The sequence below is a fragment of the Dipodomys spectabilis genome, unplaced genomic scaffold, assembly GCF_019054845.1.
Source record: "Dipodomys spectabilis isolate Male_0828 unplaced genomic scaffold, ASM1905484v1 ptg000080l, whole genome shotgun sequence".
Classification (NCBI taxonomy): Eukaryota; Metazoa; Chordata; class Mammalia; order Rodentia; family Heteromyidae; genus Dipodomys; species Dipodomys spectabilis.
The window spans coordinates 5,069,267-5,096,802 of record NW_024870757.1 but is presented as its reverse complement, the minus strand read 5'-3'; positions in this window follow the sequence as shown (position 1 = coordinate 5,096,802).

Below are 27,536 nucleotides of genomic sequence, written 5' to 3'. Positions count from 1 at the left end.
ATTCTTATATCACATTGGTCAGAAAAAAAACATGAAAGCATGGGGGTGTGGCCAGAATCCTGTGATGCAGGCAGCATGGGTAGAGTCAAGATGACAGTGGCTCCCACAGCCCTTTTCCCAGGGAACTCTGTCCAATTCAGTTGGAGACAAGAGGGTGACCTGCTTTAGCTGGATGGCTGCACAGATTGTTTTGTATGACTGTTTGTTGCCAGTCCTGGACCTTGAACTCAGGATCTGGGCACAGTCTGTGAACTTCTTTTGCTCAAGACTAGCCCTCCACCACTGGAGCCACTCAGCTCTACTTCTGACATTGTTGGCACTGAATTTGGGTCTCAAGGACTTTCCTGCCTAGGGTGACTTTGACCATGATCCTCCTATCACAGCCTTGTAAGTATCCAGGAGGACTGCTGAGAGCCAATGGTGCCTGCCTAATCATTGGTCTTGCTGATGTTCTTGCACAGACTGGTAAGTTCCCTATCCTCGGGTTTAAGTGGCGGGAGCTGCAGTCCACAGTTCAAATCCTGGTCCTTCGACCTCCAAATATCAGGAGATCCTAAGAAACTCGTTCCTATCCATATGATTTCCAATGGAATGTGATGTATGTCATGATTGAATGAGCAGTTCTTCGATGATTCTAGGATAAAATTACACACAATTATAGGACACTGATCGATTTTACTTAATACTTTATCATTTAAACAATCACATACATTAAATGGAGGCATAATGAAATATCTAAGAATTGGGCTTCACATAGTATAAAGGTGCAATTTTTTCTGCCAGGATTGGGATTGGAACTCATGGTCTGGGTAATTCTGTTTCACTGTGTGGAAAGGAGAAGCTCACCTCTTGAAGTCAAGAAATTCAAGTCTGTTCCTTAGGCCTGAATTCAATCTCCAGCACTAGAAAACATGCTATTCATATACATTTGAAATATTTGATTTCTATTTATATACATATGTTGACTCCATATTGAATTCAGTGTAGTTACTCGTTTTATATTTTGTTTTATTCATGTATTGACTGTTTATTTTATTAACTATTATGACACATAGAATATTTATTACATTGATTACATAGGATATAAATCTGTTTATGTATTCCACTTCATAACGGACAATCCGAACATTCACAGAAAAGGAAAACGTGTCACTATCAGCTTCTTACTCCATGATTCATTGTTTGGAAGTGCTGACATCTGAAACCATGGCCTACAAGGCAAAATTAATGAATGGGTGAGTGTCAGCATGCCATCCATGGCAAATTGAACTGACAGGCAGTTCCCACAACTTGAGATTGAGCCCCATGGGTTGAAAAAATAAGAACAGATTGACATGCAGATGGCAGTACACTAGTAAATATATATCTTTATAGAGTGCCAGAGATGTCTATATATTCAGTTATATAGACGACATTCTTACCAAGTCTTGGGTATTTTTTATGCCTCCATGTAACTAATGTTATTGTTTTCATCCTTAAAAAACTATTAACTAAATCAGTGTCCTGAAGTTATTGCATTACTGTATGTAATAGTATTCTTTTGATGCTTTATAAATATTAAACAAAATCACTCACCCTCCTGAAATCATGCTGTCTAATTATATAGGAGCATCATTCACGATCAACTCATTTAACCATGACATTGATAACACTCCATTGTTAATTCTATGGGTGGGAACGAGTCTCTTAGTATCTCCTGACATTGGTAGGTGTCAGGATGGGGATTTGAAATTAGGGCCTATGTTTCCACGTGGTCTTATGGCTACGCTTATAGTCTGCAAGCCTTCAGCAATGCAAGGTGAAGTACCCTTTGCAACAGTGGCATTCAGACCCAGGAGGGTCACCTCACAAAGGAAGAAAACGTAAAAAGACCATCTTGTCACATTTTTTCTGTGCATTTCTTTCCCCACAAAACCTAGGGATCTAGGATCCCAGGATCAGCTGTGGGTCCAGTTGCTTTACCTCAGCCTATGATGATCAAAGCTGAGGCAGAGTTTCCATGACCTGAGTTCAAGCCCCGTTCTGGAAAAAAAATTAGCTCCCTGGCTTGCAATTCACACCAGTTATTCTGCTAGACTTTGGATTTGAACTCAGGGTCTGCGTGAATCTGCAGCACTGTAGATGAAGGGGAATTTCATCGTACTTGAAGATTCGAAAGTCAGGCCTGTTCACTAGACCTGAATTCAAGCCCAGCCTTGGAAAACATACTATTTATATAGATTGTAAGATAGGATTTGTTATTACCTATAGATGTTCAGTCCATACATGTTTGGTGTGGTTGTTACCTGTATTTATTGTTTTATTCATTTATTTACTATTGATTTTACTATGATGACACTCATTCCGTTTATTACATTGATGACATCCTATCACATGGCATCAAGATTTGTAGACCTGTTCTCCATCATGCCTGATACCCAGGACTCTCAGAGAAAAGGAAAACAAGTTTCATACTCAGCTTCTTACTCCACGATTCCATTGTTGGTAGTTCAGGACCAATCGGCAAATAGGTCAAGGTGAACACACCAGTCTGTCAACAACTAAGGAGACAGGCTATTCCCAGGATATGACATTGATCCCCAGGGTGGGCCATGATAGTCATAAATTCATTATTTAAACATAGTATCTATATTGACATACATGTGTTGACAGCATCTTGCATTTGGTGTACCTCTTCTCTTTATTTTCTGTCTTATCCATGGAAGTATTGTGTATTTCACTGAGGATGATGACAGATATAACAGTGCTTACATGGATGACAACCTATTGCCATGGCTATAGGTTTTCCTATGCATTCTCCATCCTAGCTGAGACCCAGGACTTTCATAAGACAGGAAAATAGGTCAACTGATTGGCTTCTCACATCAGGATTCATATTTTGGCAGTGTTGGGATTTGAACTCACAGCCTATCAGGCCAAATTGGGGAAAGGGTCAAGGTGAGGACAAAGGTCTGTGAGCAGGATTACCCTCAATACCCTCCAAGTATGGTGGCTGAATTCAAGCCTCGGGTCTGGAAAACATACTTTTTATATACATTTTAAAGACAGTATTTATACTTCCATACAGTTGTTCAGTCCATATCATGTTTGGTGTTGTAGGATTTATACTTCCACATAGATGTTCAGTCCATACCATGTTTTGTTTGGTTATTTTATTTTTTGTTTTATTCATTTATTTACCATTTATTAAATTGACTCTGATAATACCTATACCATTTATTACATTGTTTATATCCTATCACATAGCATCTAGATTTTATAGATGTGTTCTCCATCATTTCTGACACCCAGGTCTCTCCCTGAAAAGGAAAACATGTGTCACACTTGGCTTCTTACTTCAAGAATATATTTTGGCAGTGCTAGGATCCGAACTCAGGGCCTAGAAGGCCCAATTCATGAATGAGTGAGTGTGAACATGGCAGCCTCTACCCAATGTAGCTGTCAGGTGTTTCCTAGGTGCTGAGATCGAGCCCCAGGTTTGGCCAAAACAGTGATACATGGATAGGCAGACGGTGATATACAAATAAATATATATTGTTAAAGAGTGCCAGAGCCATCTATCTATGCTTGAATGACATCTACTACATTCCTACCAACTCTTAGGTATTTAATATACTGTCATTGAAGTAATATTATTCTTTTCATGCTTAATAAACTATTAATTAAGATCAATCAGCATCCTAGGATTACTGCATCCAATTTTAGACTAGACCGATGCACGAACTACTCTTTCAGTCGGTATTTCTATGCATAGGAATGAGTCTCTGGTGATCTTGCGCCATTGGTAGGTGTCAGGACAAGGATTTGAGCTCTGGGCCTATGTTGACAGGTTGGGCTATGGCTTCCCTGATAGCCTGCCAGCTTTCAGCAATGGCCGGTCAGGTCCACTTTGCATCTGTAGAACCAGCATGGTAACCCTGCAAAGAACTTCAAGATAAGTAATCAAATGTTTTTTTTTCTTTCATGCAATTGTTTCTAACATATTTATAAGATGATTTCTTTATTGCTTTGTATGTCCCTCCCCCACAGTAAAACCCTTGCTTTCACTTTATTTGATGTTGGTATAATTTGTGGAGGGGAAGGGAAAAAAACAAATTGTTTAAATAGGGATACAGGTGGACCCATAGCAACAATGAAATGTACAAGTCATTATGTAGAAATCAAACTTTACAACTTTGGTGGGGGGGAGGATTGGGTGGGGGGTGGGCGGGGGGGTGGCAATGGAAGGGATGTGAAGAGGAAACAAAGGGGAGGCAACAATGCTTGATAAGAAATGTACTCGTTATCTTGCCCATGTAATTGTAACCCCTCTGTATGGTATTTTCATAATAAAAAGAAAAAAAATCATAAAACCCCCAGCCCTCTGCAGCTCACTACTTTTTGTGCCGTCCCGCTTTTTTTTTTCTTTCTTCCTGCAAGCCCTCTTGGCCTAGGATCCGAGGATTGGCTATTGGTCCAGAGGCTGCATCCCAGCCTAGCGAGATCAAGGCTTAGGCAGAGTTGCCACAATCTGAGTTCAAGCCCATGGTTGGCAAAAGAAAAAGAATAAATAAATAAGTAAATAAATAAATAACTACATTATTTAATGAAAATAAAAAAGAAATAAAGCTCTCTGGTTTGGAATTTCTGCCAGTTTTCTTTCCTAGCCTGGGATTTGAACTCAAGTTCTTGGTAAATCTGTAGCAATGTGAGGGAAGGTGAAGAGTTGCCACTACTTGAGTTCAAACCCCGTGTCAAGCAAAAAAAAAAAAAAAAAATTAAGTCACTGACCTCGGAAGGGGGAGGTATTTGTGGAGATGGGAGAGAAAGGATGGTAGGGGGAAAACAAAGGACGAGTCAACAATGCTCAATAGGAAATGTACTCATTACCTTGCTCAAAAAACTGTAACCCCCTGTACATCATTATTACAACAAAAAACATATATAAAAAGAAACAATGTAGAGCTCACAGAAGCACTTTGGGGGGTAAGGGAAAGATGTCTAAATAGCTGTACAAAATTCTACACTGCTTTTGTTTAATGTTCAGTATGGAACTGAATAAACATAACTGTTTTCATTTAAAAAATTAAGTCACTATCATGGAACTTGGGCCAGTGTTTCTGACATTGCTGGGATTTGATCTTACCGTCCAGATAACTCTTTTACACCATGGGTGAAGGCAAAGCTCACTGTCATTGAGGAAAAGAAATTCAGGCTAGAGTTCCCAGGGCCTGCATTAAGGCCCTGCAATGGAAAAAATGTTTATATACATGTGCAATATATGATATATACTTACATATGTATGTTTATTACACATTAGGATTATTGTTATTGATTTTGTATTTATTTTATTTTTATTTCATTCACTTATTCATTGTTTATTGTATTTAGTACTATTACACACATAACATTTTGTACATCTATTATAAAATTGTACACAAAATTTAGGACATTGACTCATTTTTCATTAATACATTATTAAGTGTCAGAACATGATACATAATTAAATGGAGGCATCTTTCACAGTCATCACAAGTTTAGAGTCTGTCCCCAGAATGGGTTTTTCTTATTCATCTTTGGACAACATCCTATAGGGTTTTCTTTAGATGATTTATACTCAGAAGCCTTTTCTTGAAGATAGGCAATTTGAGGGATAAAATAGTAAGAGTGAGGTTGGGAATGTGGCTTAGAGGTGAAGATCTCACTCAGCATGCATGAATGCTAGTTTTTGAATCCTCAATGCTACATATTCAGAAAATGCCAGAAGCAGTGGAGTGACTCAAGTGGTAGAGTGCTAGGCTGGAAAAAAAGAAGCTCAGAGACCGTGCTCAGGCCCTACTTTCAAGACCCAGTGCTGGCAAAAACAATAGGTCAGATGCCGGTGGCTCACACCTGAAACACTAGCTTTTCAAGAGGCTGAGATCTGAAGACCACAGTTCAAAAACAGCCTAGGCAAAGAAAGTCTGTTAGACTCTGTTATCCAATGAACCACCAAAAGACCCCACCTGGCGCTGTGGGTCAAGTGGTATAGTGTTTACCTTGAGCTGAAGGGCTCAGGGATAGTGCCCAGCTTCAGTTCGAGACACAAAACTGGAAAAAAGTGAGGGTTAATCAAAGTACTTTTCTTATTTGCTAATTAGGAGAACATTTTCTGGAAAATGAATGTTGATGTACACAAGAATTGGAGTCAGAACTAAAGGTTCAAGTGTAGCAGCTCCATAACACCAGCTTCTCAGACTGTAGCATTATAGCCTTGTGTCCTACAGGGTTCAGAAAGGTCCAATGTTGAAAGGCTTAATATGCTCCCCAAGCCCTTTGTGATGTGCAGTTAACTTGTATTTTCAATGTCATCACTGTTCTGAACCTAGCAGAGCACCAGAAGCTCACACCCATCACCCTAGCTCAGGAGGTTGAGGTGTCAGGATCACAGCATGAAGCCAGCCAGGGAAGAAAAGTCTATGACACTCTGACTTCCACTTCACCACAGATAAAGCAGAAAAGGGCTCATGTGGCAGAGTGCTAGCCTTGAGCCAAAGAAGCCCAGGGACAGAGCCTAGACCCACAATTCAAGCCCCAATACCTGCAAAACATTTAAAGCAAAGGACAGAAAAGAGCAAAAAGCCAGTAACTCCCTTTGGTTTTGATCAATCTATTTCTATCTCGGAAGCTCCTGAGGAGCTAGCAGGATAAGCACCAAACTAGGACATGGACTAGGAGTGGAGACTGAGTTTCACGGTCAAGTGTAGTAGATCCATCTGCCCCACCACACAGGAGAAGATTGTAATCATCTTGTGTCCTACAGTGGGCTTCTGAAAGGTCACATGTTCAAGAGCTTCCTAGGTTTCCCTTGGTGATGAGAATTTACTTGCATTCTAAATGTTCTTAGAGTTCTCGAGCTATAGAAGAAGGAAAGAAACATTATTGACCCATCCTGGGTTCAAATGAAGTTCTCAGAATCCAACCCTAGCCCTGTTAGCAGGAAGAATTCCAGTGTCACAGTGTATTTGTAGGATAGAGAACAGTTGCAAAAGCAACCTAGGTGAAGAGGCCTAGACCTGAAGGATTAGGAGGCAGAATGTACACACTCTACAGGGAAGTGAGCTGTAAAATCACTTCATTCATTCCAGGCATGACCAGCAATGAGGTGAAACCTGAAACGTTTGCTAGAGTTACACCAGGGTCAGGCTTTTCTCAGCCTTTTCAAACAATTAACCTTCCTCCCTCAGGTGAAGGGAGCCTCAGACTATTTTAGGTTAACAATAGCCAGTTTAGTGGAGAAGAGGGGAGGAGCATAGTAAAAAAAATACTGCTCTCTGGTCTTAGGGAGTGGGTTTTTGATTCTCTGTCTGTCAGATTTGAAGGCCCTTCTTAGCTTTCATTCTCCTCCTCATTAATGCAAATCCCCAGTCGAAGGAGAGAGGCAGGGCCCTTTCTCTTCTGTCTCCAGGCACCTGGGTTAGAACCTGGCTCTACTCTCTTGGCTCTGGGGCCTCTGGCTGGTGAGAAGTGGGACAGAGACCTTCTTTCTGCTCTATGGTTGTGTGAAGGCAATGCTGGTAGCCTGGCACATTGCAGAAGACCTCACCATTGGAAAGTTTTCCCTTCATTCCTCCTGACTTCCAAGACCAGATACAGATACATCTATTATCTATGTATCTATCTAGGTATCTATCTAGGTATCTATCTAGGTATCTATCTAGGTATCTATCTAGGTATCTATGTATCTATGTATGTATCTATCTATGTATGTATCTATCTATCTGTCTGTCTGTCTGTCTGTCTGTCTGTCTACCTATCTATCTATCTATCTATCTATCTATCTATCTATCTATCTATCTATCTATCTATCTATCTATCTATACCTACCTACCTAGCTAGCTAGCTAGCTAGCTAGCTAGCTAGCTAGCTATTATCTCTGTGCCAGTTCTTGGGTTGGTCTCAAGGCCTGGGCACTGTCTCTAGCACTCTGCTACTTGAATCACAGCACCAATTTTGGATTTTTCTGTGTATGTGCTACTGAGCAAACGAAACCAGGGCTTCTTGCATGCTAGGCAAGCACTCTTTCACTAATCCACATTCCCAACTCCCTCATCTTTTTCTTAATGGTAGTTTTTACATAAGTATGCCACCATTTTATGTCCCCAAGTTTAATTTTCTGAATACCGGTTATTTCTATGAACCTTGATCGTCTCTTCCCCTGCCTGATTTGTGACTGTTCCTGCATTGACCTCAGAATAAAATGTAAATAAAGGCTCCTGAGAGATTAAGTGCACATTATATAACACTGGAAAAGAAAAGCCATAGGCCTGAAATGAATAGAATGATGCAGTATGCACAATGAGCATATCTGAAAAATAAATCAGTAAATAAAAGCAGCAGAAGCATTGCATATGGTCTGTGGCACTCAGGGAGGTTATATACACACATGAGTAGGTAGGGCACTGATACATAAGTTGGCCATCTCTTTCCGAATTTATTGTGGTTATCCCAAGGCTTAAACTCACGGCCCAATGTATTCCTGAGCTTTTTTGCTCAAGGCTTAGGCTCTATCACCGCCACAGTTCCACTTCCAGCTATCTGGTCGTTAATTGGACATAAGCCCCTCCCAGGCTTTCCTGCCCGGTCTGGTCTGTATCTCCTGCTCAGCCTTCTCTCTCAAAGTTGGAGCTGTAACCTCTGGGCCACTGCTCCACTTCTGGTTTTCTGGTGGTTTATTGGAGGTAAGAGGACCATAGACTTTCCTCAGGCTGGCTTTGAATGGCGATCTCCTGACTAGGATTCAAGTGGATTTCCTCAGGGATTTACCAAGGAGCTGCTCCACACAAACCTTTAGTCTAAATCTTGAGAGGCACTAGAGAAAAACAGAAATATCAAGATGCTTATAGTTTGTTCTAGATAATTAAGGTTGAAGACACAATACACTCATAATTATTAGGTCATTTTATAAGCAAAAGGAGCAATGCAGACAGTATGAAGATTGCTCCAGCTTTCAGTCCTCTCATCCTGAGACAGTAAATTCACTGCAGCTCAACGCTAAGTGAAAGAACTGGCAGGTTCTATGGACATTTGCTCCCAAATCCCGTGACACTTATTTCTCACTTTTGACTTCAAACCGGTGACCAGAGGAGAAGATGAGGAGACAAGATCCTTGTCAGAGAAAGCAGCTATAAAGAACATTGGGTAGTTTACTTATAAATTCAAACCATTGGAATGACCCTGTTAAAAAGACAGATTGTCCAGAGTAAAAAATGAAGAAAACAAAGGCAGCTGCCAGTAGCTGCTGACTGTAATCCCAGCTCCTAAGGAGGCTGAGATATAGAGAACCTTAGTTTGAATCCAGTCAGTGTAGGAAAGTTCATGGCAACGTTATATCTAAGAGATCAGAGAAAAAACCAGAAGTGGGGCTGTGACTCAAGGCTAATGCACTACCCCTGAGCAAAAGGAGCTCAGGGACAATGCCTAGGCTCATAGTCCAACTCCAGGACCTGTCCCCCCCCCCACAAAAAGCATGTAGCTCTAAGTCTTTGTGTATGGATGGATGTATTCCTATGGATGAATCTCCAGAGTAGCTATGATGAATGGCACCAAACTAGAAAATGTGTTTTCAATACAATGATTTCATAGCACAGAGAGGGTTTTCAAGACATTGCATGTTCCAGGGCTCCCCTCACTATTCCCAGTGTAGCCTGAGGGTTTCTCTGCATCCCAGGACTGCTGAAAGAAGTTTCTCTCATTGTCTGGAGAGGCATACAAAAGGAATCACTCCTGTACATCTGTGTAACAAACAACTCCGTCTGCACCAATTAGTGAGGATGAGTGTGGGTAGGCTCTGAAAGTCAGGAGAAAAAGGACTCTTTGTACCTCAAGCTATCTCTCTCCCCAGTGCTCTGTTTTGACAGGAAGCCTCCATTTGTGCCACCTCCCGTGGCAGGCCAAGTTCCCTACACTCATCCTGTCTTTGTTAGACTATATTCCAGTGTTGAAACAAACTGCTATAATTAATTCAAGAGTCCTTTTGGCAGACAACTAAGGAGCTGAACCTAATGAAAAGATTCCTACTTTGCAATGGTGCCTCCCTTGGTTTCAGGAAGCTTGTTAAATCTAAGCACATGCAAAATCACAATGCTTCCTATTATCTACAGCTGGTGAAGCTAATCAGATTTTGAAATCTTTAACCTCTCCTAGTGGGGCCCTGGGTGGCTAGGTTTCAGGGTTAAACACAGGGCCAGGGTGATAACCGTGACCTCAGAGCACAAGCCCAGTGCTTTACCATTTTTTGTCACAACTTCACTTCTGTTCTGTGTGTGTGTGTGTGTGTGTGTGTGTGTGTGTGTGTGTGCATACACCAGTCGTGGAGCTTGAACTCAGTACCTGAGTACTGTACCTGAGTTTCTTCTGTACAAGGATAGCATTCTACCACTTGTGCCACAGAACCACTTCAGGATTTTTTTCTAGGGATGTGGTACTGAGGATGCAAACCCAGGTTTTCATACATGCAAAGCAATCTACCCCTAAGACACGTTCCCAGCACTCCACTTCCGGTTTCTTTCTTTCTTTTCTTATAAGTTGGAGGAGTTGAAGTCTTGGCCTGGGTGCTGTCTCTGAGCTTTTCAGCTCAAGTCTGGCGCTCTACCACTTGAACTCCAGCACTCTTTCAGGCTTTCTGGTGATTCATTGGAGATAAGCAGCTCATGGAATCTCCTGCCCAGGCTTGCTTTGGATTGTGATCCTCAGCTCTCAGGCTCCTGAGTAGCTAGGATGACAGGCATGAGTCACCGGTGCCCAGCTTCCACATCAAGTTTCTAAGTGGTGAATAGGAGACAATAGTGTCTGGGATAGTTTGGAACCCAGATCCTCAGCTTGCTGAGCAGACAGGATGACAGACATCAGCTTAAAGACACCTAAGCCGAGACACTTTGCTCCAAGGGGTTCCTTGGCTCCATGTGGTACAGCGCTAGCCATGAGCCCAAGATGAAACTCAGCGCCTAGGTTCATGATGGAGAAAACTAAACCAAAACAATTGTCTGCAGGAGACAAGTCACTAGAATTCAGTACATACATAAATTTGGCCCTGCCTTGGGGATATATCTGAGCTTCAACTTTCTCATCAGCACAATCGTCTTATTTGTGGAGCTCTAACAAGGACCAGATGAAAGAATACACCCCGTGAAGGGCTCAGTACATAGCACCTTGTAAAGGACTCAGCACACAGCAACCCGTGAAGGACTTAGCACCCAGCACCCCAGGAAGGACTCATCACATAGCTGTATCTCACAAGCTGTCATTAGAATTCGGATGCTTTCATTAGTATCATCATTCTTTCAGAAACCCATCACAAATCACACAAGTTCACATCTAACCATTTAGAGGTGTGGTTAATGGGGGGTAGGGTCGTCAGCTTCAGGGATTGCACTCATAGATTGGGGGTACTGTCCTAAGACCTTTTCCTCAAGGTTAGAGCTCTACCATTTTGAGCCACAGCTCAGAGTCTCTCAGACTTCCTACCAGGGCTGAGTTTTCAACCCACCAGTGTCAGATCTCATCCCCCAGCAGCTAAAGGGGATCCAGCAATGTCTGGCTAAATGGAGTTGGTTTGCAGCAGTTGACCACTGGCTAAGTCAGGTTAGATGGCAGCCATCAGCTTTAGACCTTCGGTTTGCTCTGTCATGAGATATTTGAAAACCTGGCCTTCTATAGTTGCAGTGAGAACTTTCTAACTTGTTTTTTGGTGCTTGAGTGACAGCACCTCTTCTGGCTTTTTCTGTTCATGTGATAGTGTGGAAACGAACCCAGGGTTTCATATATACTAGGCGAGCACCAGGAGTGACAAGTGTAGTAATAGATATGTAGATTGTTTTATATATATATATATATATATATATATATATATATATATATATATATGCATAAACAAGAGAGCGAAGTGTGTTTATTATTAAATTATATATACTATATTACTACCAATTATCGATAAATTATTTCTTCCTTTATTTAAGTATTATGGTTGAATACATAATAAAGTATCAATTATAACATTCCATTAGCATTCACATGAACAGGAATGAGTTTGACAGGGTCTCCCTCCATTTGTGGGTGGCAGTCCTAGCATTCAAACTCCAGGCCTGGGTAGTTTACTTCGAATGCAAACCATTGGAATGACACTGTGAAGATTGCAGATTGTTACGATTTTAAAAAAGTACAACAAGAAGACAAGAAAGCAAGGTGCCAGTGGCTTCTGCCTGTAAACCTAATCCTAGCTCCTCAGGAGGCCGAGATGTAGAGAATGCCAATTTGATTTCAGCTGGGGTGGGAAAGTCAGTGAAACTCGTCTTTCTAAGAGATCACAGGAAAAATAAGACATGAATGGGGCTGTGCCTCAAGAACAGAGTGCTCCCCTTGAGCAAAAGGAGCTCAGGGACATGGCCTAGGCTCATAGTACAACCCTGGACCTGCCAAAAAAACAGGGAGGCAATAACTCCATATATCGGTGTATGGATGATGGACATTTATCAGGTTGCCCATGCCTAGTCCCCAACCTAGGCAAGCTGGGACATGCCCTCAAAGAGTACTAAGTCTGAGCAGGCAGCTTGAAAAAAGCTTCTTCTCTGGCATTGAAGAATGGAAGCCTTATGTTCTTGCTGAGATGTCCCATCGGGATACCTAGTAGCCAGTCACTGCCTCCAGGGAGACCACAGTTCCTAGGCTGTAAGAATTATCAAAGGTGCTGGCTCCATATTCTGTATCCCTCTGTAGGATGTGAGCCTAGACATCTGGGGCTTGGTGGTTATCATTCATTTATCATTCCTCATTGCCAAGTCACAGGCCGGTCCAAAGTCTTGGCAAAGATATGAAATAGTCAGCGATTTCTACCCTGAAAGTGGTAAGCCAATAAACCCCGCCCTCATAATTCCCATTAGAAGTGAACTTTGGGCTGTGAATGTGTCTTAGTGGTAGAGTGCTTATGTAGCACCCACGCACGAAGCCCTGAGTTTGATTACTCATTACCACAGAAACAGAAAAAGCCAAAAGTGGCACTGTGGCTTAAGTGATAGAGTGCTAGCCTTGAGCAAAAGAAGCTAAGGAACATGCCCAGATCCAGAGTGCAAGCCCCAAGACTGGCAAAAAAAAGTCAGCCTGATGAGATATATTGTTCTGGGACTCAGAGGAGGGCCGAGGTTATAGGTAAGAGGTAGGGTAGAGGGCAGGTGCTCGTAGCTCACCCTTGTAATCTTAGCTACTCAGGAGGCTGAGTTCTGAGGATACCAATTGCAAGCAGGAAAGTCTATAGGAGACACTTCTCTAATTAAACAACCAAAAAGCCAGAAGTAGAGCTGTGGTTCAAGTAGAAGAGCGCTAGCCTTGAGCACAAAAGCTCAGAGATAAGAAACCATCTGGACCATGAATTCAAACCCAGGACTGGAACACACATGCATACGCATGCATGAGCTCGCGCGCGCGCACACAGACAAACACACACACACACACACACACACACACACACACACATACCAACATAGAGCATTTTCCAGTCAGCCTTCACAAATTCCATCTCTAGCAACTCAATATTTTAAAAAAGAGGGAGAAGGGAAGGAAAGACTTGCTCCAGGAGGTGATATAACCAGTACCAAAATTCCACAGGAGTTCTAAGATGTGGAACAGGATAGAGAGCCTCAGGCAGAAGGTACAGCATGGGCAAAGGTCCTGAAGTGTGGTGTAGAGCAGATGGTGTGGGTGGAATGAAGGTTCTGTGGCTTCAGACAAGTATGGAAGAATATTCAAGGCTGGGTCAAGGTTTGTACTTGAGTCACAAGTAGGGCAGAGGATGGGGTCCCAGAATGGGGCGCAGGGGAGGATTAGCTTGTCTTTTCACCATGGACCCCAGTCATTTCCTGTGTCTGGAAGCCTATTTTTCACAGCTCTGGACCCTCAGGCCTCCTTGGCATGGAGGAGTCAGGGCAAACGCAGGGAAGAAAGCTTGCTTAAGAAAACTTCTAGCCCAAAGCCACCAGTGGCTCAACCTCTGTAAATCCTAGCTACTCAGTAGACTGAGATCAGAGATCGTGGGTCAAGCCAGCTCAGCCGAGGAAAGTTAGCGAGATTCTACTTGATGATGAACTACCAAAAGCCAGAAATGGAGATGTGGTTCAATTGATAGAGTGCCAGCCTTGAGGGAAAAAGTTAAGAGACCAGAGCCCAGACCCCTGAGTTCAAGCCCCCGTATTGGCACTTAAAAAATAAAGAAAAGTTTTCAGGAGCTCCTAGTCCACTGTGGTGAAAGGCTAGATCAGTCGAGCGCTGGTGGCTCTCTTCCTAGCTCCTCAGGAGGATGAGATGTGAGGATCGTAGTTCAAAGCCAGCCCGGGCACGAAAGTCCAGGAGACTCTGATCTCCAAGGAACCTCCAAAAACCAGAAGTGATGCTGTGGCTCAAGTGGTAAGCTGAAGATATGGGGCACAGCGCCCAGGAACAGAGTTCAAGCCCCATGACCAACACTTGCCTGCCTGGACCTCACTCTGTGGCTCTAGGCAGGGTATTTTCAAGTGGGCCTCTGAGGGTCTCCCAATGTCTAGGTGTGCTACAAGTCTTGAGAGCAGCCTCTTTGGAGGCCTTTGCCTACAGAGCAGGCCACAGTACCAGAAAAGGGTTGATCTTTGGGGCACGGAGGTCATTGGTCGGGTCATCAGAATGTCATCAAAGCATGGATGCAGTGTCTATCTGAGTATTAAATCGATGTCTCAGACCATGATTCTGGGCTAGGAGGGGCAGGAGCTGCAAAATGGCACACCATTTAACACCCACTCACACGGGTATCACAAGAGTGAGAATCTGTCAGGCACACCTTGGGTGAGTGTTGAGTTGGGTTCATGAAAGACTTGTAGGCTCAGGAATCCACAGCTGGCTGGGTGCTGCTTGTAGCAGTCGCTATCTCTGGAGTCCCAGGGCTCGGAGCCCTGCTTTTCTCACCAGTGCTCAGGGGGCAGATGAAGGTCTGTAATCATGGGCCAACTACAAAGGAGCATCCCTAGTGTCCTTCCCTTGGTCCTGTGGCCCCGTGCTCGGATGGAGGGGCAGGTTCCATGGAACTTACTGTCATGGCCCAGAAACCTCAGCCCAAGAAGGACTTAGGGAGAAACCACTTGATCTGCCTTCAGAGTTTTCTCTGACTAAGCCTTAGGACTGTCCACAGTTGTAGCTCAGCTCATCATTACCACCTTCCTCTGTGTGATGTGTGTGTGTGTGTCTGTGTGTGTGTGTGTGTGTGTGTGTGTGTGTGCATGCCTCTTGGTACTAGGGCTTGAACTCAGGGCCTGCGCTATGTCCCTGAATTTTTTCATTCAGGGCTAGCACTCTACCATTTGAGCCACAGCTTTTCTTCCAGATTTAAGGTGGTTATTTGCAGAAGAATGTCTCACAGACTTTTCTAGCTGGGATGCCTCTGAATGGCAATCCTCAGAACTCAGCCTCCTGAGGAGTTAGGAATATGAGAGAATGACCTATTAGCATCTGGCCACATTTTCCTTCTTTGCTAAAACATAGTACCTCTCTCTCCCAGCCGAGCACCCATGTACAGCTATACTTCCTACCTCAGGTGTCAGAAGAAACATACCCTCCCCTGTGGACAAAGAAATGGGATCAGGTTTGGGCTTTATGTTCTCTGCACACTCAGGGGCTGCTGGAAGCTGATATGGATTTCAGAGATCTATGCCAGGGCAAATAGACAACTGTTGGAACAGAAGAGAGGATGAAAAGTTATCTTTGCAGCTGGGTGCTAGTGGCTCATGCCTGTAATCCCAGCTACTCAAGGCTGACAACTGAGGATCTACAAGATTCAAAGATAGCCTGGGCAGACTCTAATCTTCAATGAATCACCAAAATGCTGGCAAGCGGAGCTACCCTAGTTCAAGTGGTTCAGCACCAACCTTGTGCAAACAAGCTAAAGGATACCACCTAGGCTCTGAGTTCAAGCCCCGGAACACACACATACACACACGGGCCTGTGCACATGCACACATCAATATCCTTAGGACAAATCAATGGCTCATACCAGCAATCCCAGCTACTAAAAAGGCTGAGCTCTTAGGGGGGCAGCTTGAAGCCAGTCCAGGTAGGAAAGTCTGTGAGACTCTTCTCTCCACTAAACTACTAAAACAGATAAAAAGTGAACTATGATTCAAGTGGTAGAGTGTTAGCTCAGGGACAGTGCCTACGCCCTAAGTTCCAGCTCTGAGATGTTTTTGTTTTTGTTTTAATAAACACCCTTTGCCATCCCAACCCCTACAGGCAATAAATTCAGATTTTGGTCATCCTAGATCTCACTTCAGTTCCTGCCACTTCCACATCACTGCCAGAATTGGCTGGTGTGTGGCCAGCACTGGGTTAAGAAGTGAAATTACACAGGGGGGAATAGCCAGGTCAAGGCTAATGCCACAAAACATTGAGGTACTGGACATACCAGTCTCTCATCCCCCATTTCCCTGGCCCTGGAATCTAAAGTCTGTGCCTCTGTATTTTGGGCATCTGGAATTGTCTAGAAGGGCCTGAGGGGCCCAGCTGGGGCCAGAAGATAGACTTGCCTGCGATAAGGTACATTGACATTTCCTAGACAACAACGGATACTTACAAGCCACCTTGGCCTCACCTCCATGTAGCCCCAGATCCTCCTTGTTTGGGCAGCCTTCAGTCAGCTATCAAGCTCAGGTTCGCCAGAGCCACTGGCAACCATCCTACCCCCACTCCACTGCCAGCCTGCTGAGAGGGACATGCAGCACGAGGCCCAGCTGAGGAAAAGGACAGGACATCTCATGAATGAGTGCCACCCCTCCAGAGGCAAGAGGAGAACCTATGCCAGCCAGACCTGATGACCCAGAATCCCCTGGAGGCATACAAAGATATGGACAGCTGGACATGGGCCTCAAAGAAAAGCTGGAATATGCAGGTCTCTGGCGATTTAGGACTCGTTGTAGACACTGATAGGGGGCTAAAGGCAAGGTTGCCGTGGAGGAGGGGCACCATCCAAGGTCAAGAAGAGATAGACAGGTGCCCAAGAAGGGGACAGAGAAAGATAAGAGAAAAATACACACAAAAACACACAGGGGTATCCCAAGGCCTCCTTAGTCACTGAGAACCTGAACATCCCAACCCCCAAGAAGATGTTACTAGTATCCTCAGACCAAATGTAGAGAAAACAGAGCCTCTCACACATCTGGAATGGCTCATAACACAGCATGGCATTTCCTACTGTACACACCGCTACACATAAAACTCAGCTACCTTATTTTTGGTTGTCAGTCATGGGGTTTGAACTTTGGGCCTGTGTGCATTTCCTCAGCTCTTCAGCTGAAGGTGCACACTCTACCACCGGAGCCACAGCACCACTTCCAGTTTTCTGGTGGTTCATTGGAGATAAAGTCTCACAGACTTTCCTGCCCAAGCTGGCTTTGAACTGCGATCCTCAGCTCTCAGCCTCCTGAGTAGCTAGGATGACATTTGTGAGCCACTGGTAGCACCTGGCTTCAGCCACTTTTCTACAACCAGGGGAAACCCAACTTGTCATGCCACCAACCACATGCAACCCTTCACTTTAGACTTTGACACCAGGATCCCAAACCATTATTCCATGGATGGAGAAAATATAATTGACACTACCCTCCCACCCCTGCTCCCATTCGCCCACTTCCTGCCTAAGACAGGCCACGACCTCTGAGTTCTTGGTAAAGCAGCCCCTACCCTGCTGTGACTTCACACTTGGGCAAACCTGGGGAGTTCTTAGAAATGTCTGTACACTGAGGCCAGCACCTGGTCTCCCAACAACCGCACCCTACTCATTCACCATCTCTTGCAGGCAAGGGATGTCTTTCTGTATTTTTTTTTTTTTTGGTTGAGAGGCTTGAACTCAGGACTTGGGTACTGTCCCTGATGATGACTTTTCCTCTAGGCCGGGGCTCTAACATTTGAGCCACAGCGCCACTTCCGATTGAAGATTGGAGATGAGACTCTCAGGGAACTTTCCTACCTCGGCTGGGAAACAAGATCCTCTGGATCTCAGGCTCCCAATTAGCCAGGATGATAGGCGTGAGCCACCAGTGCACGGTTTATGGTTTCTCATTCTTTATAATTTCCACCTAGTCCTTCTCTAGACACTACCACCTAGACTCTCCTCTATTTCCCTCAGGGACAGCAAAGGGAGGCTCAGAATCTGGGTAGGGCCATGGGCATTAAAGGGCTCCCTCCACATCTGTACCCCTCTCTAAGCTCTCATCTGCCTCCTCTGGATGGCCTGGTCGTCCGGAGCAGATCAGTCCCAATAGGACTTCTGGAGCCTGCCCTGTATCCCCCTGCCCCAATCAATGGGTACGTGAGGATTTCTGGGGCCAGCTCCATGTCCCAGTGGAAGATATTGGGAGTGTTGCTGATAACTGGGTCCAGGGGTGCCCAGGGCAGGAGTGTCCAGATCCTTTCTGTCATAGAAGGAGACACAAAGCATGGATGGATCTACTAAGAACTACAGGGCATAGCCATCCACCTGTCACCAAGGTCCCTTGGAGTGCTGTTTTATGTTGACATTCCTGGGGCTTGAGCTCGGGGCCTGGGCACTGTCCCCAAGCTTCTCTTGCTTGAGGCGATTACTCTTCCACCTGGGCCAAGGTGCCACTTTCGGCTTTTTCTGTGTATGTGGAACCTAGGAATCGAACCCAGGGTTTCCTGTGTGCTAGGCAAGCCCACTACTGCTAAGACACAATCCCAACCCTGGATAGCTCTTCTTCTGTGACCCCTCGGGTCTGTCTTGGGACAGTTTTGAACATCTGTACCGAGTTACCAGCATTCCTGGCTGGAAATGAACACACTCAGCTATGTTGTCCTTTATCTACAGCATCATTGCTCTTTGTGCTCCCTGTCAGATCCTCCTTGTTCAGCAAGATTCCCTTTCAACTGTTGCCTCTAAGAAGTCCACTTCAATTGCTCTGGCAGAGGAGGATCTTCTCCATTCTGCAGGCTACCAGTCTTGTCTCATTGTGCCTTCCGGCTGTTGTGGTTTGAGAGCACACAAAGGAGAAGGACTGGCTTACACCAACCAATTTCTGAAGGCTCTGATACACTACCCAGGGACTGGTGCTGTATCGCCCTCTGTGAGAGGGCACTAGAGACCCAGACAGTCTGGGGGCAACAAGATTGGGCCATCATTTTTTGTGGGCTTGAACTCAGTATGTGGGAGCTGTATCTCTGAGTTTTGGTGCTCAAGGCTGCTGCCCTACCAATTGAGCCAGAGCTCCACTTCTGGCTTTTTGGTGGTTCCATGGAGAGAAGAGTCTCACCAGCTTTCCAGCTTATGGCTGGCTTTAATCTTTGATCCTCAGATCTCTCCCTACTGAGTAGCCAGGATGTCAAGCATGAGCCTGAGCCAAAGGTAATGGGCAACAGAGCTTTCTTTTTTATTGTGAAAATGTCATACAGAGGGGTTACAATTACATGGGCAAGATAAAGAGTACAGAGCCCTTCTTTTCAGTTTCTGTTTATCTCATATCAATTAGCAAGCCCTAATTAAAAGTCATTTACAGGGGGTCAAGTTCCTTTCCTAGGTCAGTTAATCTAAGGAGATAAAGAGTCTTTGAAAAGGATAGTTTGAGTTGGCCTAGATGAGTGTGTGTGTGTGTGTGTGTGTGTGTGTGTGTGTGTGTGTGTGTGTGTATGTGTGTGTGTGTGAGTGAGAGAGAGAGAGAGAGAGAGAGAGACAGACAGACAGCCCGACAGACAGACAGAAAGACAGACAGACAGACAGAAAGACAGACAGACAGAGAAAGAGTATGAGTTCCAGGGATACCTACCCCCGTCTCTGCAGTGCCTCATCCTCCTAGTGGTGTGTCCATCCAGGATCCCCACCCCAAAGAAGATGGGTAGGGGAGGGTACATGAGGTCACATCGAGTGGGATGATCTGAATTCTATCCTGCAACTGAAGCCTGGAGAGATAATGGAGAGGAGAGGTTTAGAGGAACATCGAGGGAAGCCCCTTACCTTTGGCTACAAGTACTAGAGAGAAGACTGAATCCATCCTTTCTGGTAGTAAGATAACAAGTGCCAAATATTCATTTATTATTTTTTGTGAGGCCTAGGGCTTGGACTCAGGGCCTTGGTGTCATCCTTGAGCTTCTTTTTAGACTGAGGCTATATGACTTAAGCCACACCACCACATCTGGCTTTTTTTCTGGAGGGGGGGAGTTGGCTTATGGGAGATAAGTCTCTCACAGACTCTCCTGCCTGGGCTGGCTTTGAGTCACGACCATCAAACCTCAGCCTCCCAAATATCCAGGATGACTGGTGGGATCCACCGGCACCTGACTGCCACCATCCATTTATAATCCCCTAAGGCCAGTGCCGGGCCACCTGCACTGCACCCCCATGGTTGTGAGTGGGAAGCAGACATGGGTGGGTTTAATACTTGAACAGCCTACCTACCTTTGAACATTGTTCCGGGTCAGTTTGATGGAGGCTTTCTCCTTATTCACAGCAATCACTTGGCTCTGTCACAATAACAAATGTCCTCTAAGAGGTGTCAGGTCTGGGGTCTTTTCTCTGCACACCAGCCCCCCCCCCCAAAAAAAAAGACACATCCCAGCCAACAAAGTAGAGAAAGAGTGAATTCATTTTTTTTAATAGCCAAGGTCTGGCCAGATAAGGGGTGGTGAGAATCAGAGGCCTGGGATTGTGCTGGGTGGTGGGAAACCCAATGCCTCCTTATCCATTTTCCTTTCACTATCTTAACAAAGGGTAGTGGGGAAGGACTCATGGGATGGATGGAAAATGAATAACCATCATGATCTAGCCCTGGCTTACCTCAGGGAGCTAGTTCAATCAAGTTAGGACATTCAAGTACAATCTCATATGGGATCCCCTGAACTGATTTGCATTTCTTTTATGACCAGTGATGCTGAGCATCTCCCTTCTCTTTCTGAGAGGCCACACTATTACAGGTTTGTAGTGTCTCAACAGAGGCATAGAAACTTGTAATATTGTGTTTTTTGTAGTAAATTCACTTCACTTGGAGCTTCCAATGACTCCTATAATTTATAGTAAAGGTTTATACTATTTCCCTTACTGATTAAAAAAAAAAACACTGATTTTCTAAAAGCATATGAAAAAATCCCTTTGTCAGGGGTCCCTGTGAATACTAAGGAAAATTTTTTACTGGGAAATTTTATTTGATTTCTTGTTCTTTACATCACTTAAACACATGTTGAATTTTTGGTTTCCCCACCAAATCTTCAACAAACCAGAGACTATGTAGCTTCATTGGATTTTGCTTCAAAAGTTACAAAATATTTTGACATATTTTTGATTTGGTGTTTTGGGCATTTTTGGCTTTTGGAATGCTAGTGGGCCAGTACTCAGGCTTGAACTGAAGTCCTAGAGCTCTCGCTTAGATTATTTTACTCAATGCTGTCACTGTGCAACTCAAACCACATCTCCACCTCTGGCCTTTTGCTACTTAATTGAAGATAAGATTCATGAGGATTTATTAGCTTTGGTTGGCATCAAACTGTGTTCCTCAGATCCCACCCTCCTGAGCAGCTAAGATTATAAGAATGACCCATAACCTGGATATATTGTGCTCCCTATGAAACCTAAACAAGGGCACATAATTCTGAAGCATGTGTGTATGGTTATGTTTTTCTAAATTAGTTAGAAAAATATAGCCCTTTCTGTGTGTGTGAATGTGCTGAGGGAAATGAGGATGAATCTTCTGATTTTGAGGAAAGATTTCACCTAGGGCTTTTCACATACTGAGCTACGCTGTACAGCATTCTTGAGATCAAAGATGAGGTAAATGATGTCATCATCCCATTCATCTACACCCCTTGCTAACATATGCATACACTGTGGAGTTGTCATGAGTATTTTGTGTATGAGAGCCAGTACTGAGGCTTGAATTCAGGACCTAGATACTGTCCCTTAGCTTTTGTATGCGATGCTAGCACACTACCATTTGAAACACAGCTCAGCTTTCTTCTTTTACTGTTTAATTGGAGGTAAGATTGTAATCTGCTATCCACTGAAGTGCCAAGCCTCAATCCCCTGGTGAAAATCACAACTGGTGTGCAAAGAAGAAAGTTGACTTTGATTCAGAAACCTCAAAGATACCAAGTTTTAAAGGACAAAACTTCTCTTTGTGCCAACGTCCAGTTACTTTTTAACTTGTGTATCTTCCTCACAGTTATACTAGAAGGATCAGTACCAATGGGGGGAGAAAAGGAAATTAACTCTATACTTCTCTTTTTCTGAACTAACAGGACACACATGGGACTGGCTAAGTTCCACTTGGTAATGTAAACATGACAGACGAAAAGTGGAGATATATCTATACAATTTCATGGAAATTTTGTGAGGATGCTTATATGCATCTGTCCAAATAAATGCACAATGGCTCATGCCACTAATCCTACTAATCAGGAGGGTGAGATCTGAAGATCACAGTTTGAACCTAGTCTACTTTGTAAAATTCTAAAGACACTTATCTTCAATTAACCAGCCAAAGGCCAGAATTGAGCCTGGGGCTCAATTGGTAAAGTGCTAGAAATGGGACAGCACTCAGGCCCCAAATATAAGTTCAAGTTGCGTCCTTTCTTCTGTCTATATTCCTTTAAAGACCTGCAAGACAGTGATTTTCTAGGTGAGGGTTGATGCTGGCTCATTCCTTTAATCCTAGTCTCTCATTAAGCAAATTGCTAAGGCTCCACTAGCTTATGAGGCAAATTAAATGTTCTGGCAGCCCAGTCCTAAGGAATTAGCTGGGGAGTGCACTTCTTTTTCTCAAGCCAAGCTCCTTTGATAAGACCCCAGTGAAACAGTCTCAGAGATGTACCAAGTATTCCAATATTATGCCAGGGGGTCTCAGCCCTGGGTTTGAAGGAGGAACACTCACTTTTTTTTGTCGCTCATGGGGCTTGAACTCTGGGCTTGGTTGCTATCCCTCAGCCCTTCAGCTCAAGGAAAGAACTCTACCACTTGAGCCATAGTACCACTTCCAGTTTTCTAGTGGTTTATTGGAGATAAGTGTCTCATGGACTTTCCTGCTGGGGCTGGATTTAAACTGTGGTCCTCAGATCTCTGCCTCCTGAGTAGCTAGGATGACAGGTATGATTCACTGGCACCTGGCTTAGGAACACTCACTTTTTAAACAGAATATCCAGCAACTGCTCCATTGTACCCCACTGTCTATAGTGGTGGAGTAAGTTTCCAACATGGAAGGGATCACTTTTCTGGTAGGCAGGGACCAGGTCCATTATCAGAATTTGCAGCAAACATGAGTCTAGGTTCCATATATTATAAGGCATATTCAGGGTTTGGTCTGACTCATTTTGACACTGAGGTGGTAAAAAGGAATGGATCTTTGAAACATGGAAATGGGAGTACACCTCAAATTGAGTAATTGTAATAGAGTGGATTGAAAACTACACAGTAAATATTTTCTCAGTCTACACATACAAACACACACAAGAAGAAGGTTTTAGTGTGGACTAGGATGAGATTAAAGAAGTTTCCTGTCATAATTGTACCTGGCCTGAGTTGCCTTGTGATTCCCTTGGTTTCTTCTTATAAAAAGGCTTGAGACATTGTATTTGTGGTTTGGCACTGATCCAATGTCTGCAGCATCGAGTGAGGCACTCACACTTCTCATGACTGAGACCTGAGTCCCTTGAACTTTGAAAACAACACAGGAACATCTTTCTTTTTCCTGAGCCACAGGCCAAGTGAGCTGGCTTTAGCTGACTGTCAGTTACATTCACCTGGCTCTCAGAGTTCCACATTCTATTCCATTGTGAGGGAGGTAGTGTCATCTCTTGGAGACGAATGATCTAAGCTGCCTGCTCACATAAGACCATCCCAAAGACAAACTGGAGGCTGAAATAGCTCTTTCTACATCACTCTATACACATGTGGACATTGTCAAATCCCAACATCCTCAGCTAGGCCTAGATACCGGCATGGCCTCAGCTTCAAAGAGCGTTTCCAAGGTCAGATCCATGCCTTATTTCTCACTTATTTCCCTCATCCTGCACAAATCATTTTGCCTCTCAGGACCCTCTCAGTCTTTCATGTGCTTCTCACATCTATTTTTGACATCTATTTCCGAGGACATTTTTAGGTTTTTGTTTCCTAATCTTCCGTTTGCTCTTGAAGCCCCTGTGTGCTGTCATCTTAAAAAAAGGTAAGTACTTAGAGGTGTGAAAATCAAACAAGTATTGAAAAACAAACATTACACATACAGTCAGACATTTTTACAGGTGTACATTCTTGTAAGATAAAAGAGTATTTTTGATAATTTTGTTATATTTTATGACAGAGGGGAAGGGGAGGAAAGAAAAGGTGCTGCATTGTCTTCTCATAATGCAATGATTATTATTTAAAAATAGTATAGTTGAAGGAATATAAGATTTAAAGGTAAAAACTGTGCTCCTGTTCTTTTCATAAGCTAGTCATTTTAAAAGTATTTCTCACTAAAGTCTTGTGGTCTGTGTCCCATGAACTATCCTCCTCCTTCAAAATAATCAAGGAAAAACTTTACAAATAAGTGGGCTGTTTTCCAATCTCTGGATAAGAATTTAAGGTACAACATTGTCTGCGATTTTATGCATGTACATGTGTGTGGGAGTGTGTGTGTGTATGTGTGTGAATGTGTCTGTACATATATGTGTGGGAGTGTGTGTGTGTATGTGTGAGAATGTGTGTCTGTGCATATGTGTGTTTTAGGAATTGAACTCAGTGACTAAATGAAATGCAGAAGCATCTTTTCCTTGACTGTAGTGCTCTACCAATTTTGCCACAGTTCCACTGCACACTTTTTTGCAGTGAACTGCAGAGGAGAGGCTCATAAAATTTCCTGCTTAGGTTGAACTAAATCTCAAGTCTCAACTTCCTGATTAGCTAGAGTTATAATTATGAGCCTCCAGAACCTGGTGATAAAGCATTGTTACTGGAGTCATTGGGGTTGCAAGTTTCAGTCCAGCTTCACAACATTCTATATCATAAAACAGCAACAGAAAAACCCTAAGTTAAAATACAATAATAACATGTAATTACAATAAAATTTAGTGATATAGTCTGCTAGCAAAACTTTCAGGAAACCTTGGTCTTAATGATTCAGCAACACAAAATCAAACAAAATGAGAATTTCAGTAGACTCTATGAATTTTTTAATTCCATCTTATTAATTTCAAAACATAAGAAACAAAAGCATTCATACTTATAAGGAGAATGTAAAAAAGATAAAAGATGGCAGATTAGGAGGAAAATTCTACACTGAAGGAACATTTTGTCATGGTGAATATATGGTGGTATTCTCATGGTGAATATATGATAATGTTCTTCAGAGCAGCAATAGATAAATATATATTTACTACACATAGTCTAACTTGTCTATCCTTACCAACTTCTAATCTTCTAGCACACATTATCAATATATTCCAAAAAATAACTAGCAGAGTCAGGAGGTTGCCAAAATACATAAGCTTCAATGTGTTAGGTGATAAACGTGCTAATTGTATTGACTATTCTATATATTGAACATCTAGGGTGTTATCATTGTATCTCTAAATATGTACAAACACTACTTCAAAGTGAAACGAAATACAAGAAGGGTTTGAAGGCATATGCCTGTAAACATAGCTATTTGGGACAATAGTTCAAGACCAGTGTAGTTTTATCTGCAATGCTCCCCAACCACTGTCTCTGCGTGATGGAATACGTCTATCATCCCAGGTCCATGGGGATCTGAGAGCAGGAAGATTTCAATTCCATGCCATACTAGGCAAGAACTTCCACATGGCTCCATCTCAACCAAAGAAGGTTTAACACTGGCTAAGACCTATCTCCCCTACCCAGGTGAAAATGAAAATAAGAGCATTGTAGTATAAGAAACAAACAATATTGAGGGAGTTCCAGGGAGATGGTGGAGGAGAAGCTGGAGGCTAAACAAGCTCTTGCATAGAAAGCAGTTTTAGAGTTCCAGTGAACAGTCCTAAGCCAGAGAACCACACCAAGTATGCCATCACAGGACAGAGAGTTAGGCCAGAGAGGGAAAATCCAGGCAAGGAGACAGATCTGAGCTCTTGCCAGCAGCCTCCACCACCACGGCGACAGCCATGATGGCAGTGGCCGACCCCCCATACCTGAATCACAGAGAGTGTGGGACAAAGGAGCCAGACGCAGCAGGCAAGCAGATTCTACTCAACACCAGCAAGAACCGACAAGGAACAGACATATTCATCCTGCAGTTCACAAACCAGAGACCACCCAGGAACCTAGAAGCCTGACATCCTCACTCCTTCTCAGGGAGCAGAGGAGGGAAGGCCACCCCTCCCCCCCCAGTACTGGAGATCTCCATCTTGGATACTGACAAAGCTTGGCGGAGCTGCAAGCTCCAATTCAGGCCTTGGAAGAAAACAATACAGTCATTTAGCAGGTCACAAGAAGCTAACCTGACCTGACCTGCCAGACTCAGCTACATCCAGGGAAGTCACCCCGCTCAGGTGCCAGCCCTAGGAATGGCTTTCTTCACTGGGTAATCAGAGCCAGAGGCTGCCCCTCCCTTTAGCAGCTTTGACAATCAATTGAAATTCAATAAACAGAAACTCTGAGAATGGCTCCAGGCTGGGCTCTGTGAGTTTCTCACAAACTAGCCCCCAGGAAAAGCTACTGTTTGATGAAATGCTTCAACTCTACCCAGAACCTAGCCTCATCACATGATCTCCAAACTTGAGGAAAAAGCCATCTCCCTCTTTTGTGATACTCAGAGCAGATCTACCTCCCATTGAACTAACCTGGGAGGAGGATCGCAAAATCCTGGGTAAAGCAGAGCATTTTTTTGCCTGTTCGAACAAACGGACTTAAGAAATCAACCAAGAAATAGGACCACAAGCAGACCAGAGTCTCCAACAAGAGGCTGCTTACAGACACAAGGGAGATACAGAATTTTGCCCACCCCTCCCAAAAAAAATCAAAGAACTTTTTTTCTTCTTCTTCTTCTTTTTTTAACTTTTATAAATTTTTTTTTCTTTTCTAAAACTTTTTTAAATTTTTAATTTTTACCTTTTTTGAAAAAGATTGTTTTCTAGTAACTTTTTTTCCTCTTATAATTTTTATTTTAGGGATACATGTGTGTGCATTTTTCTTTCTTTTTTTTCTTTCTTTTTCTAAAAATATTTTTCTTTTTGTTTTTTGTTTAGCTCTACTGAACTTCTGATCTTTTTTTTTCTTCCTTTCTTATCCTTTTCACCTTTTCTTCTCTTTTGTTCTTCTTTTGTGACTTAATTATTGTTCTGCACATCCTCAGATAAACCCGGAGTTGACTATTAGACCCTATCCCCCATTGCGTACACACGTAATCCACAAATTTATTACTCATTTCAAAACTTAAATTCCTTAATAGCAGTACAACTTCTTTATACCTTTATAATATTTTAAGTATTTTTATTTTTAAGTTTTTCACATCTCCTTTATATCCCTCCCCTTCTCTCATTATATTCACTTTCTTCTCTGAATAGTTTGTTTTCTGTTTACATGA